This window comes from Enhydra lutris, unplaced genomic scaffold, assembly GCF_002288905.1.
Source record: "Enhydra lutris kenyoni isolate GAN:26980312 unplaced genomic scaffold, ASM228890v2 scaffoldscaffold18, whole genome shotgun sequence".
In the NCBI taxonomy this organism is placed as follows: domain Eukaryota; kingdom Metazoa; phylum Chordata; class Mammalia; order Carnivora; family Mustelidae; genus Enhydra; species Enhydra lutris.
The window spans coordinates 34,406,954-34,415,853 of NW_019154102.1; the positions used below are offsets into that span (position 1 = coordinate 34,406,954).

Consider the following 8,900-nt stretch of genomic DNA (forward strand, 5'->3'; position numbering starts at 1 on the left):
CCAAATCAAGAATTTACCAGACTACTCCCTGATTTAAAATCTTCCAGCCTGCAGAATAAAGTCCAAATTCCTTAGCCTGCTCCATGTAGTGTCTGGTGATGGTGGAATAAGGCATTTGACTAACCCTCCTGCTAACAATGATAACAAACTCTGAACAAAATATTTAAAAACAACTCCTTGAAGCCACTAGAAAGCTATCAAAAGTTGGTAGAGCTGCGGGTCCATATCTGGGCTCTCTACTCTGTTCCACTGGTCTATGTGTCTGTTTTTGTGCCAATACCATGCTATCTTGGTGATCACAGCTTTGTAATAAGGCTTGAAATCAGACGATATGATGCCCCCAGTTTTGGTTTTCTTTTTCAACATTTCCTTAGCAATTCGGGGTCTCTTCTGATTCCATACAAATTTTAGGATCGTTTGTTCCAGCACTTTGAAAAATGCTGCTCTATGGTCAACTAATCTTCAACAAAGCAGGAAAAAATATACAGTGAAGAAAAGTCTCTTCAATAAAAGACACTGGGAAAATTGGACAGCTATGTATAGAAGAATGAAACTTGACCATTCTCTTACACCATATACAAAGATAAACTCAAAATGGATAAAAGACCTCAACATGAGGCAGGAATCTATCAAAATCCTAGAGGAGAACATATGCAGTAACCTCTTCAACATTGGCCACAGCAACTGCTTTCAAGACATGTCTCCAAAGGCAAAGGAAACAAAAGTAAAAATGAACTTTTGGGACTTCATCAAGATCAAAAGCTCTGCACAGGAAAGGAAACAGTCAACAAAACAAAGAGACAACCCAGGAGTGGGAGAAGATATTCACAAATGATACTACAGACAAAGGGCTGATATCCAGTATCTATAAAGAACTCCTCAAACTCAACACTCAAAAAACAGATAGTCACATCAAAAAATGGGCAGAAGACAAAACAGACACTTCTCCAAAGAAGACATACACATGGCTAACAGGCACATGAAAAAATGTTCATCATCATTAGCCATTGGGGAGATTCAAATCAAAACCACATTGAGATACCACCTTACACCAAGTAGAAGGGCCAAAATCAACAAGATGGTAAACAACAAGTATTGGAAAGGATGTGGAGAAAGGGGAACCCTCTCACACTGTTGGTGGGAATGCAATTTGGTGCAGCCACTTTGGAAAACAGTATGGAGATTCCTCAAGAAATTAAAAATAGAGCTACCCTATGACCCTGCAATTGCACTACTGGGTATTTACCCCAAAGATACAGATGTAGTGAAAGGAAGGGTCATCTGTACCCCAATGTTCATAGCAGCAATGGCCATAGTAGCCAAACTATGGAAAGAACCAAGATGCCCTTCAACAGACAAATGGATAAAGAAGATATGGTCCATATATACAATGGAATATTATACCTCAATCAGAAAGCATGAATACCCAACATTTGTATCAACATGGACTGGACTGGAGGAGATTATGCTGAGTGAAGTAAGTCAAATAGAGAGAGTCAATTATCATATGGTTTCACTTACTTGTGGAGCATAAGGAATAACACGGAAGACATTGGGAGATGGAGAGGAGAAGGGAGTTGGGGGAAATTGGAGGGGGAGACAAACCATGAGAGATTGTGGACTCTGAGAAACAAACTGAGGGGAGGGGGTAGGGGGTTGGGTGAGCCTGGTAGTAGGTATTATGGAGGGCACGTATTGCATGGAGCACTAGTTGTGGTGTAAAAACAATGAATCTTGGAACACTGAAAAAATAAAACTAATTTTTTTTAAAAAGTTGGTAGAAACTGGAAGAAAACCACAGCAGGATAGATCCACATTGATGTGCCTGGGAACAACCCCAGCCTGCAAATCAGGGGCAGACAGAATTCAAAAAGAAACACATAGTCGTTTTGCCTGCAGAACTGGAGAATGAAGTTTGAGATTGCTAGAGAAGCTAGAAATTAAGAGGGAAAAATCCCAGAGAAGGAAGCTATAAAGGGAAAGGCCCCAAAATCCACATGTAAATTCCCCTTAAGTATTTGCCTGGCCCCTGAGTTGCACAGAATCAGGCAATACTCCAAGGTGGCCGAGGAAAAAAAAAGTTGGAAAGCTGGAAAAAATTGAGAAGACTAGTATCTTCTCACTGTAGTAGAAACAGAGTTTAGAGTTTGAGTTTTACCAAGTGGAGGAACTTGGTAAACATCTGGGAATTTTCACTGAAACATCTAAAAGAGCATACCTTAGTAATAAAAATTACATCCCAGGACTAAGAGATCAGCTCTAAGACTAAGGACAAAACTGAAATACCTCTGCCCCAGTAAACATAAAATTTAACTGCCACAAGGTCAAGATGATCTACAGAATTTAACTACCTACTGGAACAAAACTCAACATTCCTTACAAGAATGTAACATAACATTGTAACAAGATTGCAGAATATTAGGTTAATATATAAAAGTCAGGGGCACCAGGCTGGCTCAGTCAGTAGAGCCTCTGACTCTTGACCTCAGGTTGTGAGTTTGAGCCCCACATTGGGTGTACAGATTACTTAAACATAAAGTCTTAAAAAAAGTCAACTGACTTCCTACATATCTGGACATATGGAACTTGAGATTAAAATACCATTTACATTAGCAGCAAAAAAATAAATTACTGAGGAATATATCTAACAAAATATGTAAAAGTTCTATGTGAGGAAAACTATAAACTTTGATGAAGGAAATCAAAGAAGATCTAAACAAACGGAGAGATATTCCATGTTCATTGATAGAAAGACTCAATATGGTCAACACATCATTTCTTTCTTCCAAAATTAATCTATAGACTCAATGCAATCCACATCAAATGCCAGAATATTCTTTTGTGGATCCCAACAAACTGACTCTAAAGTTTATGTGGAAGGGTGAAAGACCAAGAATAGCCAGTATAATACTGAACAAGAATAAAGTTGTAGGCTTGACGCTATCTCCCTTTAAGACTTAATATAAAGCTACAATAATCAAGACAGTGTTATTGCTGAAGGAATACATAAATAGATCTTAGAATAGACAAATAGAGGGGGGTTCCAGGATGGCTCAATCAGTTAAGTGTCTGGCTCTTGATTTTGCCTCAGGTCATGATCTCAGGTTGTGCGATTAAGCCCCACATCAGGCCCTGTACTCAGTGGGAAGTCTGCTTGAGAGTCTCTCTCTCCCTCTCCCGTTGCCCCTTCCTCCACTTTCTCTCTCTCTCTCTCTCTCTCATAAATAAATAAATCTTGAAAAAAAAAAGACAAATAGAATAGAGAGCCCAGATATAGATGCCATAATTATAGTCAACTGATCTTTGACAAAGGAGGACAGGCAATTCAATGGAGAAAGAATAGTTTTTTCAACAAATGGTGCTAGAATAACTGGACATCACATGAAATAAATAAATCAGTAAATAAGTAAGAAAATGAGTAAATGAATGACTCTAAACACTGGTCTTACATCATTCATAAAAATTAACTCAAAATGGATCATAGGCCTAAAAGAAGATACAAAACTATAAAACTTCTAGAAGATAACATAGAAGAAAATCTAAGTGACTTTGGGCTTGGGAATAAGTTTTTTAATACAACAGCAACAGCATGACCCATGTAAGAAAAAAATTGATAAATTGGATTTCATTAAAATTGAAAACTTCTGCTCTGCAAGACACTGGTAAGAAAATGAAAAGTCAAGCCACAGAACAGAAGAAACTATTTTCAATACATATATCTGATAATTAAATAATATCTGAAATATACAAAGATCTCTTAAACTCTGTAATAAAAACAAACAACCCAATTAAAAACTGGGCAAAAGATCTGAACAGACACCTCACCAAAAAAAGATATATAGATATAAAACAACTTAATAACAAAGCTTTTGTTATAAAAGCTAAATTTTCTTTTGTCACCACTTAACAAGACACTTATCCTAAGAACACAGGTGCAGATTCAATATTATTTTTCTTGAAAAGGTACAAATATGTTAAAGAATCTACAGGAAAAGATAGACATATAGAGTGAAGAGATGGAGATTTCAAGAGAAAGGAAGCTTTTTTAAAAAGATTTTTAAAATTTGGGCGCCTGGGTGGCTCAGTTGGTTGAGCGGCTGCCTTCAGCTCAGGTAGTAATCCCAGACTTCCAGGATCGAGTCCCGCATCGGGCTCCCAGCTCCTTGGGGAGTCTGCTTCTCCCTCTGACCTTCTCCTCTCTCATGCTCTCACTCATTTAAAAAAAAAAAAAAGATTTTTAAAATTTATTTGGGAGAGAGAGAGAGGGATCGTGAGCGGGGTTGGGGGGGTAGAGGGAGAAGCAGACTCCCTGCTGAGCAGGAAGCCCGATCCAGGACCCTGGGATCATGACCTGAGCCAAAGGCAGACACTTAACCAACTGAGCCACCTAGGCACCCAAGAAGGAAACTTTTTAAAATTGTATCCTAAAATCGAAAAACAGAATATTTTATTTTTTTTAAGTTATTGAACGGAATTAAGAGCAGACTGGATGCAAAAAAATTTTAAAAATCTATGAAATTTAAGACAATAAAGTCAATAAGACAGAAATCTAGACTGGAAAAAGGTGGAGAGGCTCAATACCCATGGAATAGCATCGAGCAATCTAATATATATGGAATAGGAATTTCACAGGAGAGTAAAAACAAAATGGGACAGAAAAATTTTTTGAACAAATAATGACTGAAAATTTCCAGAACTGATCAAAAATAGCAAATCCACAGGACCAGAGAGTCCAGCAAATCCCAAAGAAGATAAATACAAGAAAACTGCACCAAGGCATATCACAGTAAAATTGCTGAAAAAGAAAGAAAATCTTGAGAGAGAGGGAGGAAAAAACATATTGCATATAGGGAATGACAATAGATGACTTTTCATCAGAAATGACGAATACCAGAAGAAAACAGAATAACATACCTAAAGTGTCAAAAGAAAAAAACATGTCAACCTGGATTTCCATTCCCAGCAAAAATATCTTTCAAAAGAAAAAGCAGTTCTGGTGAATGCCCATTGTCTTTGTAACTCTGAAACATGGGTCTCAACAGATTTACTCAGAGGTCTTCTTCATTCAGAAAAACAAGACTGTCTCTTGGGAGCCACCTTGTTTTAATATGTCAAAAGTAACTGCTGTCTGAGAGACCATGTGCTGCCAATATTACCTGCAGCAGAACGGGCTCCTTGGCAGGGGGCAAAGAAGGTCTTTCCAACTCTAACTTTCATGGGATACTGGGGCCCATGACCCAGGAATTCCAAACTGGTTTCCAGATACACTGCCAGAAGCCTGAATTCCTACTCTACTGTCTTTTTCTTTTTAGTATTCAAACCATGCTCTAATATCTTCAATTAAAAACAAAGGATAATGATGAAGAGCCTGAATGGCTCAGTAGGTTAAGCAACCAACTCCTGGTTTTAGTTCAGGTCATGATCTCATGGGTCAGGAGGTGAAGCCCTGTGATGATCAGGTCAAGGGAGAATGATGGACACTTTTTCATTTAAAAAATTTTTTTTGATTTGTTTGACTTTCAGATGGACATGAAACTATCACTTCCTGAAAAGCTCCCCCAACACCACAACTGCTCTGGTTTCCCTCTTGATTTTCTGGCTACTTCTGAAGTTAATCAATTCCTCCACAAGGCTTTGTTCTAGACATTCTCTCTCTCTCTCTCTCTCTCTCTCTCTCTCTCTCTCTCTTTTAAGATTTTATTTATTTACTTGAGAGAGAGAGAGTGACAGAAAATGAGAGGGGAGAGGGTCAGAGGGAGAAGCAGACTCCCTGCCGAGCAGGAAGCCTGATGCGGGACTTGATCCCAGGAATCCAGGATCATGACCCGAGCTGAAGGCAGTCGCTTAACCAACTGAGCTGCCCAGGCATCCCTAGACATTCTCTTTTAACTCTAGACAAGACATTTTCCCCAGGAAAACTCTGCATTCCTCATCAGCAACCAATCACCAAGTTCTGTCACTTCCACCCTGTTGAACCTATCTTCTCTCTATCCTTTCTGTCATTTACTTACTTCAGACCACCAACATCTCCTATAAAATGGAACTACAGCCTTTAGCTTGGTCTCTAAACCTCTGACCCCTTACTAATCTGTCCTCCATATTCCATTCAGAACGATCTTCTTAAATCTAAATTTGATAATTCTCCTTTCCAAAGTCTTCAACAGTTCCTTAATTGTTTTTAAGATGAGGCCCAAATTCTTTAAATTGGCTTTCAAGTCCTTGCATGAATGAAACCCTAATGATCTCTATAAAAGCTTTCCCCCACACCAATACTTTCTTGAATTTTTCACTCAAGTTAAAAGGAACTTCTTTCAGTTCTCTGAACAGTGTACCTTCTTTTGCCTCCAGGATTCAGCCCTCAGATCTCAACCTCAACATCATTTCCTCCAGGAAGTATCTGAAGTTTGGGTAAGTACCTTCTCCTTTCTTCCTCTTACAGTGTCTCATACATGCTCCCTGTCATAACACTTGTTACTCTGCTTTGACAGTACCTGTCTATTCCTATGCTTTTCCTACTAGACTGTAAGCTCTCTGAGAGCGGAGACAAGTTATTCTTACACATCACCGTATCTCTAGTACCTAAAACAATTATTGGCACCTAGTAGGTACTCAAGGGATATGAATGACATTCTTTTGAATGACTCAATTAGAATGTTGACATTGTAAATGGGAAAGAAAGGATGGTCTTCACATGTTGAGAAAAGAATATACTTCAGGAAATATTGGTTTAGGTGGCTTTTTGAGAAGAAAGGCAAAATTAGACAGCTTGCAGGGCAACAGATGTTCCCCACAAGGGTCTGCTGAATGGATGGCTGGGTATACATAGGAGGAAAGGGGCTTACTGAAGTCAGGGCACGGTGTGATATGGAACCACTCACACCAGCAAGAGGGTAAAGAAAGAGGCAAGTTAGGGAGAAGAGATTGAGCACCATAAGTCTGAGGGGAGTCTGAGGGTTCAGAACATCCACGAAGAATGTCTAACAGGTCACTGAAAAGATAAGAACAATTCTCAGAAAGGAGGTCAAAACAATGCACAAAGATGGGGGAGCCGTGGTAAAGAGGAGACTTGAAGTGTTCACCTAAAGAAGTTTCTATCTTGCGCCCCTCCACTTTAAATACAGTCATGCAGGAGTGTCTGGGTGGCTCAGTGGGTGAAGCCTCTGCCTTCAGCTCAGGTCGTGATCTCAGGGTCCTGGGATCGAGCCCCGCATCGGGCTCTCTGCTCAGCGGGGAGCCTGCTTCCCCCTCTCTCCCTCTCAGCCTGCCTCTGCCTACTTGTGATCTCTCTGTCAAATAAATAAATAAATAAATACTGTCATGCAGAAAGAAGGGTTTGAGAATGGTTTGCTGACCCCAAGAGGGTAAAGGGAATATGTGACTCAGAGATGGAAACCATAAATAAATTACCAGGAAATGGTTTTCCCCATCATGCCATACAGAAACCAAATAATGCCCATTTTTTACTCCCAAGGTTTGAAATAGAACTTCCCAAGTTTGAGGGATTCTATGTAATGCTTCCTGTCAGATGAGGGGGAGCTTGGGTAGGTGAGCACCCAGGATAGAGAGAGGAAGCTATGGCTGATTTGAGGATTAATATTCAGGAGCAACGTCAGAACGGAGAGTTGACTGCATGACTGGGAAGTCCCTCTCAGCTGGTCAGGGGCAGGATCCAGGAGTGAGGAGATAGAGAGAAGCCGAGACCCTAAACCACAGCAAGAACAGGGGAGGCAGAGCCTGGAGGCTTTTCATGAACCCCAGAGGTTCATCAGACTCTTCCCCCAGGGCTCCTGGCAGCCTGCAAAAACCTTCCACGTGGGCTGGGGAGGCAGCAGGTGTAGTTACCTCCTTAGCCTTACCCCCACCTTTGGATCCTCTCCTACGCCAGCCACGCTAATACCACTTAAGTCTTTCATGCTCTCTTTAGCCTCTGAGTCCTGCTTCAGCCTCACAGAGAATCACCTATACCTGTGACTGAGAAGGAAAAAACATGAGCCTGGTTTACAGATGGCTCTGCACCATCTGCCAGGGTGAGCTCACCGCGGACCACTGCACAGTCAGGGGCAGTCCGGAGAGAGCAGCAGAAGCGACAGTCCCCGGCAGGCAGAACTTTGAAGAGGGCACTTATGCCTTGAGGTAATGCCTTTACACTGTCACCAGGTATAGTAACTATATTTTCTTACTTCCTGTGTTCTTGATGCTCTGGCATCTGTGGCTTCACTGGCTGGGGAGAGACTGCCCCTCCTAGGACTAACCAAGTCTTGAGAGAACAAAAGACATGCCCTGCAGCACACCTTTCATAGGCAAACGGATCAGTCCAGAGCCCATACTCTTAAACTCCCCCTTTCATGGGGCTCTCACAGGTTGAGCCAATATTCCCCAGCTCTAATCATCCCAGAGCCCGCTAAAGTTATTCAAACTTGCCAATCCTAAACCTCCTTGCACTGCCTAGCCTTGACCTTCCTACAGACACCACAATGCAGAGTGTCACTGCCTCTGACTCCTAACAGACCCAGGTGTTCCCCCATATGGCCCTCCACAGCCTGCTGTACCTCCTCCTTCTGGGAAAACTGTAAGATGTTCTTCCTTCGCGGTAGTCATTTCTGTGTCGGCATGCCCTACCGTACCCGATTAAAACAAATCCCAGGTACATTTCAAACCCCAGGTAAGTACTGGCTAGATGGCAAGGTCCTTGGAAGGAACAAGACTGAAGACTGGTGTTGAAGGGGTTTGGGAGGGGCGCCTGGGTGGCTCAGTGGGTTAAGACTCTGCCTTTGGCTCAAGTCATGATCCCAGGGTCCTGGGATCGAGCCCCGCATCGGGCTCTCTGCTCAGCAGGGAGCCTGCTTCCTCCTCTCTCTCTCTCTCTGCCTGCCTCTCTGCCTACTTGTGATCTCTGCCTG

At 41.5% G+C, this 8,900-nt stretch overlaps 1 protein-coding gene across 1 annotated transcript in view; it reads right to left on the reverse strand.

Annotated features, from left to right (window-relative positions):
• The window catches only part of LOC111148154 (receptor accessory protein 1), a 102,526-nt gene that overhangs the window by 39,189 nt on the left and 54,437 nt on the right, over positions 1-8,900 (reverse strand). The window lies entirely within an intron of this gene.